Here is a 13,252-nt window from a genome sequence, read left to right on the forward strand (position 1 = left end):
CACACGAGTTCCAACCCCCCAGGTGACACTGAGCTTTGGCCCAGTTGACCTACCCAGGTTATGCCCCCCCTGAGCGGTCCTTAAAAGATGCTGCAGAGACTGGGAGCGCTTAGGGGGTGCTTCCCAAGCCTAGTCCTGGCTTGAGGACACTGGCTCTCCCGCCTGCTTCAGAGGAAGTGGTCCTGGTCCTTAGGACATGGAAGGGATGCTGGGGTCTCAGTTGACTAAAGAGCTCTCTTTCCAGCGTTATCTCCAGCCCCACCTTCAGCAACTCCTGCCCCCCCCCCCACGCCCCCAAAGCCAGGCCTATTTCCCCTAGGCTACCTTTTGGGGTTTTACCTACCCCAAAGAGGAGTCAAGAAGGAGTTAGAAAATCGGGACTTCAAAGTAAGAGGGGACTTATCTGGCCCCTCTTAGGGCAAAGGGCCTGAGTAAATCCAGGAGCCTGCTGTTAGTATGGACTTTCAGGGTTGCAACCAGCTAGTTCTAGGTGATGCAGGAACCAGAAGTACCTGTGTTTGCCCCTCTCCACCTCTGATTTCACTTCTCTCTAGGGGGGTGGTTTCTGCTCCGGAGGACACCCAGTGGTTTCTGTTTGTAGACAGAAGCTTTATAGGTGAGGATGTGCATATTGATGAGTTAGTTGCAGCCACATAAAACTTACTGGAAAAACCCAGAGGAGAGAGAGGCAGCAGTTGTTGTTAAGGGCAAGGATGCTCAGTTGATTATACGGTTCCAGTAGCACCAACTTCCCAGGGAAACCCTGCGGGACATTCTATCACACCGGTTTTTAAGATGTAGCATGTCTTCTTTGTTTATCTTACTTTATGTTTTTCTTCCTCCTGATTCCAGCTTCCTTGCTCTTTCTAAAATGACATTTGAGGTCATTTTGTGGGTATTACATTTTGCTTACATTTCCCCTCAGTATGAAAGAAGTTATTTATAAAGGTGTAGCTCTACAAAATATATGAAAGAGCGGAAGACAGGGCTGCACTCATCTCTCCTATGGTGGGCACTAGGTGGCCCTTTTATAGGTGTGCATCTACATTGAGAGGGCCTTGCTTGCACAGGAATTTTCTTAATGAGTTCTGGAATGGGAATGCAATCAACCTCGGCAGCAGAGTGGCTGCCTGATGCTGTGTTAGGGGTAGATTTAGGAGAGGTTTGGACAGGTGGGCACTGTCAGCTTACTCAGTGTGGGAGGAAACACATTAGCTCATGTTCTTTGGGATATACTCCAGGGAAACATTGACATGAAATCACAGTAATTGATCAGTGCCTCTGTGCTCTGCACATGGGCCTTAAACTCAAACCTGTAGGAGTTGCAGTAAGTTAAAATGTTTCTGCAGGAAAAAAAAAAAAAAAAAAGGAAAGGAAAGAAAGAAAGAAAGAAAAGAAAAAAGGGGGCATTTTATGAGAGTTCTGTATGTATGAGAGAAAATGTGTGTCTCTGAGCCTTGTGTATATTTTGTGGGGTTTTTTCTTGGCTCTTTTTCTTCTTCTATTTTTGGTTTTTATTTTGTCCAATTTTATTTTATTTTATTATTATTCTTTGGATGCCTGTTTTCTAATGAGAGACAGATGGGGTGTGGATTCAGGTGGGAGAAGGTGGGGGGATCTCTTCGGAGTTGAGGAGGGGAAGTGCAATCAAAATATTATGTATAAAAATCTATTTTCATCAAAAGAAAAACTAGAAAATATGGAATGTTTTTTTTTCTTTCTGTGCAACAGTGACTTAAGAGATTGTCCTTGAAAGGTTATGAAACGTGACTGTGATGAAAGGCTAGAAGCCTTGTGTCATTGGGAAACATTTTCTGACTGTGGTTTTTTTTTTTTTTTAACATTTTAAATCGTATTCTCACTGCTAAGGTAAATCAGTATTTGTTTGTGCTACACTGATGGCCGGTAGGGTTTTTGCTACGGGGCTCTGTTCTGACAAAGTGAGAACAGTTTGAGAAGCTGCGTCTTGACCCTCACCACATGTAAAGAATCGCCAGCATTCTGGGCGGACTGGACTCTGAGAAGATTGGCCTCAGCTCCACTCTGAGGATGCAGGTCAGCCGAAGGACTTTAACTCTTAACATTCTTCTGTCAAAATACTATCTGGCCTGAGTATTGTAGACAAGTCAGGCAGCTTTGGTTAGAAGACAATGCAACTACATCTTAGTTTTCTGAAGTGGAAAGCAAAATTAAGCTCTGGAGAAGCCCGCTATTTGTTCTACATTATGCAAATTGAAAGTTCCTGACTTCTCTTCTGAAACCTTGCAGTGCCTTCTAGTTACTAGTCAGGCTAGTCCCCACGCGGGCAGTGGTTAACTTCTGTGGCCTTTAGGCAAAATCCTAGAAGGCAAGTCCATGAAAGACAGGAACAGCTGCCAACCCATCTTATCTCTTAGCAACCAAGTAGATATCAGTTTCCAGGTAAGCATCCGGCTTCTGAAAACACAAAGTCCAAACAGGAGAAAGTTGTCATCAGTAAGGAAAATGCTTACTGGGTATCTGCCATGTTTGCTTTCTCCACTCAGTGGTGCTAATAGAGAAACAAGTCTCATATGTTTTATAGTCTGCATGGAGAAAAGGCCTGTCATTCACACAGCATTTTCAATTTGAACATGCAATCACATGTTCAAAGCATGTATTTTTCTATATTCTGTATTTTATGCTTTTAAACGGACTGATTGCTCTCACTAAAGACCTAAGGAACTTACTCCGAAAGTCATGTTATTTTTGTTCTCTTTTTTGTTTGTTGCTTAGAAATCTCTACTAGAGAATCCTTAGCAGACACTCATCCCACATGTACTTTAATATTCAAACTGTTCAAACATAATTTCAGCATAAACATTTCTCAATAGATAAATCTAAAGGATAATGCTATAACTGAATTTTTGCATGTAAGATTCATTCAGTCTTTGTGTTTCAAAAAGTTTAGTTGTAGTATATACCTAGGAACGATACTTAGATAGTGGAAATCTTATAAGGAAGCTCCCAGAGTCTCAGGTGTAGTCATCCTTGGAGTCAAGGTATCTCAGTTCATCCTCTACAGATTTCAATGCTTCATCTGCCAATAAAAATGATTTTAAAATGCTTACGGCATGGCTGGAGAGAAGGTTTAGCACTTTGCAGAGGACCTAGGTTTGATTCCCAGCATCTACATTGGTCAGCTCACAAGGGCTTTTAATTCCTGTTCGAGGGGATCTAACACCCTCTTATGACCTTTCTCAGATACCTAGATAAACATAGTATACATAAAACCCATACAGGCACACATACATATACACATATCAAAGAAATGTTAGGATGTCTTATGGATTCTGACCAAATCACAAACTGATGAGTCTGTGACTGTTGAAGGACTTGTCTTTTATCCAAGGCACTCTGATGGCCCTCCTCTTCTACCCCGTGAGTAGTGAGTAGTGAGTATCTCATTATAGTTAGTCTGCACAAGGCCTATGGAGTCTTGAGTTTACATCTTTGCAGTTGTCTCTGTAATTTTTGCTGACCCGTGGGTGTCATCACTGTACCGTGCAGCACTCTCAAGTAATATTTTCCAAACTTGTTATTTTGAGGCATATTTGGAGTAAGTCTGCTCTACATTACACAGCTATTGTTGCTACATGCCCTGATGGTATGTTGAAGACGACACATAGAAGTAAATACAGGAGATTGTGAGTTTCTCAAATCAGAGTTTTGATGGAATTTCCTTTGGGAACTATTTAAATTAATAATTTTCGTGGGGATAGAGGTAACACTTTAGACAGGAGTTTTGTCTATCATTTATCAATTATCTATCCATCTATTTACCATCTGAGTATCTAAACAATCATGTCTACTTACCTATTAATATCTATCTGTGTCTATCTATCTATCTATCTATCTATCTATCTATCTATCTATCTATCTATCCATCCACTAACCTGTCTTTCTATTTTCAACAAAGTTTAACAGTGAAATTATTCAATGATTTTTTTCTAATGTTTTCCAATGTTAGGAACATTGTGTTGGACATGCAGGTTGTGTTAAAGTCATGTTGATATCATATTACTGAAAGTAACAATAGCAATGGAAAACTTCTTCCAAGGTACAAAAGGAAATAGTATGAAAACTTCTATACAGTGTTTATATATTTATATATTATGTGTTAATTTAAAATATTACAGAAAGAAAATGACATTTTTATTTGTTTCTCAAAAGAGTGAGTTTTTAAAGGTTAAGTGGTTGTAGTTTAAAGAGAGCTTTCACAATTGCTCACTATGAAAATTCTACCTGAATGAGAGGTAGAAATGCCTTGCAGGGTGAAACTAGTGCCTCAAACCTAAAGCTCTCTGGGTTCAATCCCACCACTGTGACAAACGAATTGCTTTAGTTTGGGTTTCTATTGCTTCAGTGAAACACTGTGACCAAAAAAGCAAATTGGGAGAAAAGGGTTTATTTGGCTTACACTTCTGTATCTCTTTTCACCATTAAAGGAAGTCAGGATAGGAACTTAAACAGGGCAGGAACCTGGAAGCAGGAGCTGATGCAGAGGCCATGGAGGGGTGCTGCTTACTGATTCACTTGCCATGCCTTGGTTAGCCTGCTTTCTTATAGGACCCCAAACTACTAGCCCAGGGGTGACTCTACCCACAATGGGCTGGGCCCTCTCCCACCAGTCACTAATTAAGAAAATGCTCTACAGGTTTGTATATAGTCTGATCTTATGGAGGCATTTTTTCTCAATTAAAGTCTCCTCCTTTCAGAGAACTCTAGCTTGGGTCGAGTTGACATAAAGCAATTCAGGACATGAAAAACAAAAATGAAAAAACAACAACAAGAAAAAACCCTCAAACAACAGCAATAATGAAAATCTACCTAACACTTTATCCAACTATCTGAGAGCTTTTGAGATGAAAATGGTCCCTAGTAAAGCACTTGCCTAGATTGAGGGAGACCTTCCAGAGTCTCCAGAACCACACAATGAACTAGCTAACTAAAGCTTTTACAATTACAGTTGGCGGTCTTGTGTAGGCATGATACAGTCCCAGAATTTGAGAGGCTGAGGCGGGAAGTCTGTTGATCTAGAATATAATGCTAAACACCTATCCTCCCTGGTCATCTAAGTCTTCCACAGTGAACTTTTCCTCAGTACTTTCAATGTAGTTCTTGTTTAATCCTTGTTGGTTGCTCTACCAGACAAAAACCAAGAGGGGTGATCCATTGACTAGCTTTCCAGTACATAAAAAGTCACTCAACCTGAGGGAAGCAAAGTAAAACTGAGAATCATCAGCATGGTAATTCAAGGTTATAATCAGTGAGCTGGAGCAGAGACCTCAGCAGTTTGCAAGGAAGCATTTAAAGGTCATTTATCATTATTTAATAGCATCCAATGCTGTTCCAAATACTTTTGTATCACAGACTCACTAGATGTGTCCTGTTCACAGATAAATATTTTTAAAAAGCGTTTTTAAGAGTTTATAAATTTTTACTGAAAATATTTTGTAAGCTTTAGATGTGTGTGTGTGTGTGTGTGTGTGTGTGTGTGTGTGTGTGTAAATGCACTCAGTTCTGAACATGGAGATCAGAAGCCAGTATCTGCTATCCTCTGTCTTTCTCTTATTCCTTTGAAGGAGAGTGCCTCTTGAACCTAACATGCTGTTCTCTGGGCAAGGCTGAAGCTATCAAGCTTCTGCTGTCTCTGCTACCTTTGGAGATGAGGTTTCAGGGATGCACAGGACAACTGTCTTGGCAAGTGTGTGCCGAGACCTGAATTCTGGTCCTTGTGATTGCTCCTAAACACTCAGTCATCTGTCTAGCATACACTATAAAATACTTCGCTAGGTGAAGCACAGTGTAAGAATTCCGTTTTACGTGGTATTGTACACCTGTAATCCCAGCACTTGGGAGAAAGGAAGATCTGGAGGAGCTGAAGGCCATCCTTGGCTATATGGTAGGTAGCAGGTCCTTGTGGAATTCTGTCTCCAAACAAACAAACAAATAAAAAAACCTACACCCACCTTAGCAGGTGACATAGGTGAGTGGTAGAGCACCCTGCCTTGCATAGGAAATGCCCTGGACTCAAGTCCAATTATCATACACACAGATACCACTTTAAAACGATTTTATATTTACTTATCTGTTTGGATGTGTCTTAATAAGACAGGTCACTTTTAATGGCATGTGTGATTTATTCTGATTCAATAGACTTTTTCTTTCTTTCTGCTGAAATATTAAGATTCAGTATGTTTCCACACTGTCCTCTGGTAAAATTGTCTTAAAAGACAGCACTCTCTTCTCCGATAGCTGTCCAAGGGATGCTGACATTACAAACACTCAGCACCAGGTGGCAGTATGTAGCTCTTAGCTGCTATGGGTCATCTTCACAGCATTCATTTTCAAAGCTTTTCTTTTAAGCTACTTATTTATATTGTGGGAGTTAACTAAGTTACAGCCCACAAGCACATAAACCTTCGAATTGTATTTTGGAGATCTGTTATTTGAAGTACCTTAAAGATTTGATTTAGCATACCCTGCTTTCATGTGGAGTCTGTGTATCTGGAGAACTCTTTGGAATTAGTTGAATTAAATGTGCTAGAACTTTGCTTATGACTGGGTGAGTGAGAAGGAAAGGAAAAATTAAATGAGCGTGACAAAAATAAAGGCATATGATCAATACAAAAACAGACATCATGGCACCGAATACACACACACATTTGAATCTTAACCTTTTCATAACACACTCTGACATTTTCCCTAGGAGTCACAGACTATCATTGCTGAGCCTCATCCCTGTTGTACCTCATCAGTGCAACAAACAAAGCAACCAACAAACCTTACAAGTGAGTAGAGCATAATAGTATATGTCTCTAATTCCATAACTAAGAAAACAGAGACAAAAGGATAATAAGTTGGCATTCATCCTGGGATATACAGCAAGGCCCTTCCTTAAAATAACAAAACACACAAAGGAAAAGCAACACTACCAACAAAACAACAGGAAAGAAGGGAGGAAGGAAGGGAGGAAGGAAGGATAAATTACAATGTTAATGATTCCATTATCCCTGAACACACTCTGTGATATGACGGTAAGAGAGCAAACTGGACCAGCCCTGTTGTACATAGGTTTGTTGGTTTTTATGCAGGTAAGAATTACTGAAAGTACTTTTTCTTTGTTAACCTGGTTGTAGACTTGCCTCTCTGTAGGTGAATGATTAAATTATGAGTCACAACAGATTTAATCAATTCATTCATAAGTGCAGCAGGATGGAGCAACGACGTCGTCTCCCTTTCTGGATGATCTGGCTTTTCAATCATGTTCGCTGCATGTGGCTATTGTAAGAATGGGGATCAAGGGAAAATAATCATCAACCAAAGCTGCTAATTACGAGATGCAAAGCTCATAAGCCTAGTTCAGTGGACTCCTGTCTACCCCATAGGCCAATGCTGTAGTTGTCCACTCAAGACCAGTGAATTCTTGTCTATCCTGTAGCCAGATGCTATGATTATCCATCAGGATCAGTGGGTTCTTATCTACCCCATAGCCAGATGCAATGGCTGTCCAGGAAGGACAATTTTAAATTCATCTGTAGTCTCCTGCACTTTCTAGTCTCTTTTGAGTGTAGGAACAAATTATAGAAATTGTATCCAAGGAAGCATAGTTATAAAATAGTTCTTTACAAATGATTTCTTGCCTGGGATGTGCTCACAATTCTTTCTCTTTTGTTTTGTTATTCATGTCTCCTTCTTATCTTATGCAACAGTGAGAGTGAAGAATGCTGATGCTTGGAATAGTGGATCAGAGCGTATGGAGCCATTCTATCCTATTTGACTTCTTTATTTTTTTTCACTCATTATTTTCCAGACTAAAAGTGTCATAAGGCTCCATTAACACAAATGATGGACAAGTGAGGTCTAAAGAGGCAGAAAACGTCACCCAAATCAACATTGTTAGCATTTATAGTTCTTTCTAGAATTTTCTATGATTCTCTTATAATGATTATAGTGTATTTGTAGGTGTTTGCTTTTTTCTTTTTTTTTTAATTTAAAATTCTCTCCTTCAGGCTAGCTTAGATACTGATTGATACTTGTTATCTGCAAGGTGGTGATCTACTAGGCTATGCTCTGTCCATAGCATTGAATAAAAAGTGGCCACTTTCCCCAGGCTGTCAAACACATCAAGCTGAAAAAATGTTAATGTGGAAGCTGAGGAGTGACTCATTAGGTCAAAGTGCTTGATGTACAACATTGAGGACTGAGTTTGTATGCCTGGAACCCATGTACAAGCTAGACACATAGAGCAATTGTCTACAATCCCAACACTACTGTGGAGATGGGAGGCAGAGACTGGATCCCCAGACCCCATGGTCCAGCTAGTCTGGCATACACAGCAGAAAAGTTACCCTATGACCCTGTCTCAAAAATGGCGGAAGGTGAGGGCAGATACTCCAGACTGTCCTCTGATTTTCACATGTGCATTGTGACATGCACCCGCATCCACAAATATGAATATACATCCCATAAACACACACACACACACATGTGGGGGGATGGGGGAGATAGATATCAGGGAATTATTATGTCGTCATAGAAATTCTTAGATTTTAGGTTATTGGCAATGATTTTGTTATCATCAAATTGTGACAAATATTTTCTATTTGATCTTATTTTCTATTATTCTAGGAGCAATTCTCACAAATAGCATACTGAATAAAGAATGTGAAACTTTTTAAAAGCCCTCACACTTTCAAATTGTTTTCCAGAAGGCTTGCATTTATTTGAGTTGTTTATTTGCATCGTCACAGGAAGACCTGTCAACATTTCACCAGCAGTAAGGATACTAAAAATGTGTTAATTCAAAAGGCGAAGATGAATTTAACAATGGAAGCTAAGACTGACTGAGACCCTCTAGGGGACATTCATAACACAAGTCTTATTGTTGGGTGTTCATGTTATATACTCTCTGTGGGATAGCTACAGAGGGTGGTGGTTCTTATGACTCAACTGTTGTTTTTAATTTAGTGCTGGGAATTGAACCAGGGCATCATATGTATTATTCTTTCACGAAGATTTATTCCTAGACCTCCTTCCAATTTTAAAAGTTAGGAACTGTTCTTTGGGGGATGTTAGCTAACCTACCCAAGGATGGACGGATGGATGACTAACGTTGATTCTAGTTTAAGATCTAGACTTTAGAATTTGAAAGATGGCTCATTGACCAAAATGCTTGTTGGGTAACCATGAATACCTGAGTTTGGATCCTCAGGACCCATGTCAAAACTCAGGGTGTGGGTAGGGTGCACACCTGTAGCTCTACCATGATGGGGAGGTGGGCATAGACGGGGTGGCCTGCTCCTCCTGGCCAGCCTGCAGAGCCAAAACAAAAAAACTCCAGATTTCCTGAGACCCCACTTCAAAACCTAATGTGGAGGCCTCTGGCTTCTACATGTGCATGCGTGGGTAAGCATACTTGCACACATAGGTACATATACATGCACATAAAATACACATGCACACATAAAATGAAATATAATCTAGGCTTTTCCATGACATATTTCTTTTCCACAGCTTTGTTGAGTGAGACTGAATGTTGTGTGGCCCTTATTTTCATTTGCATGTTATAGTGTGATGTTAATTTGTGTGTTTAGCTTGGCTGTACATTGAGACTCTGAATTCCTTTCACCAAACTGCCTTTTTATGTAGAGGTGATACTGGACTTTGGCCAGTTTATATCAGTTGAAATTATGCTTGTGGTTAAACTGAAAATCTTGCTTTTCCCATGGTATTTTTTGTGTATGAAAACTGTATTTTTTTCAGTCAATAAAGACATATCTGATTTGCCTAAGTTGAATTAAGATTATTCATATCTAATTAGTAAATGCTTTTGTCTCTCACATAATCAACATTTTCCAGTGGATAATATGAAATAAGCAACCCACTGAAATTCCTCTTAAAATGGGCATTTTCTTATCAAAGCAGTCTTTAAATATGACTTATCCTCCACTTTGTCTTGCTTTTATCGATGGTACCAAACATGCCCTTAGTCTGCAAGTGCACACATGCAGATGCTCCCTAAGTCCAAAGGTGCACAATGCAGATGCTCCCTAAATCCACAGGTGCACAATGCAGATGCTCCCTTAGTCTGCAAGTGCACAATGCAGATGCTCCCTAAGTCCACAGGTACACAATGCAGATACTCCCTTAGTCTGAAGGTGCACACATGCAGATGCTCCCTTAATCTGCAAGTGCACACATGCAGATGCTCCCTAAGTCCACAGGTGCACAATGCAGATACTCCCTTAGTCTGAAGGTGCACACATGCAGATGCTCCCTTAATCTGCAAGTGCACACATGCAGATGCTCCCTTAGTCTGCAGGTGCATACACATGCAAATGCTCCTACATTTGCCTTTCCTGGGCTTTCAGTTCCCCTATACTTATTGTACTCTAGTGACTTTCTCAGTTCCTTTATGAATACAACCCAGCATCGAATGCCATTTTTATATCTCTATGTCCTGTACATCTGAGATCTCGGTTTTTTTTTTTAAGTACTTTTCTTCCTCCCCTTCAATGTCCATAAGAAACTTTCATTGATCTTTCTTCCAAATTAATTTTAGAATAATTTTGTAATCCAATATACTTTAAGGTTTTAATTGAGTATTATTGAATGGATAAATGGGATTTAGGAGAGCTGGCACCTTTTAAAGATACAGTCTTATCTAAGTCTCACTGGCAGTTTGATTTTGGCAACTCTTCCTGCTGTGTCTAAGGACACTATCTGCCTGAGTGTTTTCTCATTTTATCCTCCACTCGCAGAACTACCAAGGCATCAGGCATCCTGATCCCGTGACCTTGGCTTTTGCTTAAAATCAAATGAGATTGGCCATTTTGAGCTGTTTATTTTCATTGTGTTTTTAGTGCGATCTTATATCTCTGGCTCACAGTATTGCAGGAGCTTAGGGACAGAGGCACAGGAAACCTGAAGGCTACAACCTTGAGTTCAACATATATTTATTTTAAACTATTTTACTTTAAACTACTGTACATTCAGTACAAATATTTAAATGATAATATCAACCATAGGTCAGTATTTTAAATTAGATAACTAATTAGGTCTTACAATATAGCCCAAAAATATATACAATTTTGTATAACAACAGCATAAATTGCAACATACTGCTCAGGAGAGATTTTATTTCTTGTATTAAATCTGACAAAATTACCTGCAAGATAATCAACTCTGGCTTGTTGCAAATGTGTGGCAGGGTTCGTTGTCTTGCCTGGGGCTATTATTTTTGTGGCCATTAACTATTCTATTCCTAAAAAACAAAAATTACCCAGAAATATTTCCATACACACAATTTATGTGTTTCTCAATCTCTATTCCAACATTGATCCTTTGACCTTGGAGTAGAAAATCATTTGCATATTCAAAATCACACAAGAAGGAAAGCCTTTGTTTTCTCACCAGGAATCATCCCCATATTCCTTCTCTCTGACTCCATTTGCTTAGGCTAGTCTCAGGAAAGTATATTTTCCATGGGGTCTTGAGTTCTGTATCATGCCTACACCTGTAGTCACATTATTCAAGGACAGCTGCTCTGAGTGATGGGGATTGTTTAGGGAACTACTATCCTGAGCGATAAAGTTTGGCGCTGTGCAAGAATCAGGTTTATCTGCCTGTTTAAAACTGCAAGGGCTTCTGCACAGGTGGATTGCCAGGTCAGAATCCATGGCCTAGGTAAATGAATCCAGCCACAGGTGAAGCCAAGTGAAGAGTTTCTAACTGGCTTCTGATCATTTGCTGTTTTCCACATTCCATTTTGAATGCTTATATTTGCTTGTGTGCTTGAAGCAGAGATGAAAATCCTCCCACAGTCTCAGGGGAGTTTCTCTCCTACTTGTATGAAGTTCTCTGGCAGGTCTTGGTGAGGTGATGCTGAGAAGAATGTGCAAGAGGGACTGAGGATGCTGTCAACCAAAGACATCGCACTAGTGTCTTAAATCACAAGTTTATTTGGGTTCTCATGTACAAAGAGCAAGCTAGCTAGTTAAACTAGCTATATCAGTGAGTTTGGAGTTCAAGGAAGAGACCCTGCCTCATTATATACTGTGGAGAGCAAACAAGGAAGACACCCAATGTTAACCTGTGGCCTCCACAAACTCCTACACACGCCTTGGCCTCCACCCATGAATCTACATGTGCATGCATTTAACACAGGTATACATGTAAAAACAAAAAAAAAAAAAAAAGAAAGATGATAAACTCATACTGATAAGTGTTTTTTCTAGCATACTGCTCCACATAACTATTATTTACAATAAAATTGATAAACATTTAGTAAAAATTCAGTCTCAGTTCAGCAGGTCTTTTCCATTAGTCTCTAGTTCCACATTCTATTTTCTGATGAACAACATATTCATCCACTGGGCTCTGAGGTGCCCCCGTGCTAAAGGCGGGAGGGACCCAGACAAATGGTATTGTTGGGTAACAACTCCACAACCACATTTGGAAAGTGGAGGGAGAGTGGTAGGCTGTAGTCTTTGAACAGTCTCCTGTGGTCCGGTGAAGAGAGAGCTTTATGGAGACAAGGTAGTGTTACTCGGACATCCTTTGAATAATAATCACTCTAGAGAAGTCAGGCTGGCCTTGTTGTCCTTTGCTGTCAGAAACTGGGTATTTTTATTTATGTACTTACACTAATTTATTCATCGTTTATTCCCTGAGTACTTGAAAAAAATGACCTGAAATGGCTTGTGGTAAAACCACAAATAAAGACACCAAGGTTTTACAGCCGTTCAATAATAACATCAAAAACATATTTTAGAACTTAGGTAAACCTAGATGGCATTCAAATTAAATTTATGATATGAGTAATAGTGTAGTAGGTGATTCCCCCCTCTGGGCATTCAGAACCATTCCCTAGATTCCCATGATTTTGGATAAGAAGGAGGCAATTATTTCAGTTATTATATGATGTCATAGTTTCTGCAGGCAAGCTGTATGGGCTATTGAGGTAAGACCTGATGCAGAGAAGCTCCATGGGTAAATCCCATGAAGAACAACAGTTTGCTTTGACACACATGTTTTTAATCCTGGTGTTATACGTAGGACATCTTTTACTCAGTCTAGGACCTGTGTTTGTGGGATGATCACACCCATATCCAGTTCATCTCTGGAAAAATCCTCACAGAAGTAACCAAAGGTGCCTGTCTTAAGTCAGGGTTTCTATTCCTGCACAAACATCATGACCAAGAAGCAAGTTAGGGAGGAAAGGGTTTAT

At 39.8% G+C, this 13,252-nt stretch overlaps 1 protein-coding gene across 5 annotated transcripts in view; it reads left to right on the forward strand.

Moving 5' to 3' along the window:
* The window catches only part of Inpp4b (inositol polyphosphate-4-phosphatase type II B), a 752,337-nt gene that overhangs the window by 729 nt on the left and 738,356 nt on the right, over window positions 1-13,252 (forward strand). The gene's annotated exons all lie outside the window — the stretch shown is intronic.

This window comes from Mastomys coucha, unplaced genomic scaffold, assembly GCF_008632895.1.
Source record: "Mastomys coucha isolate ucsf_1 unplaced genomic scaffold, UCSF_Mcou_1 pScaffold22, whole genome shotgun sequence".
NCBI lineage: Eukaryota > Metazoa > Chordata > Mammalia > Rodentia > Muridae > Mastomys > Mastomys coucha.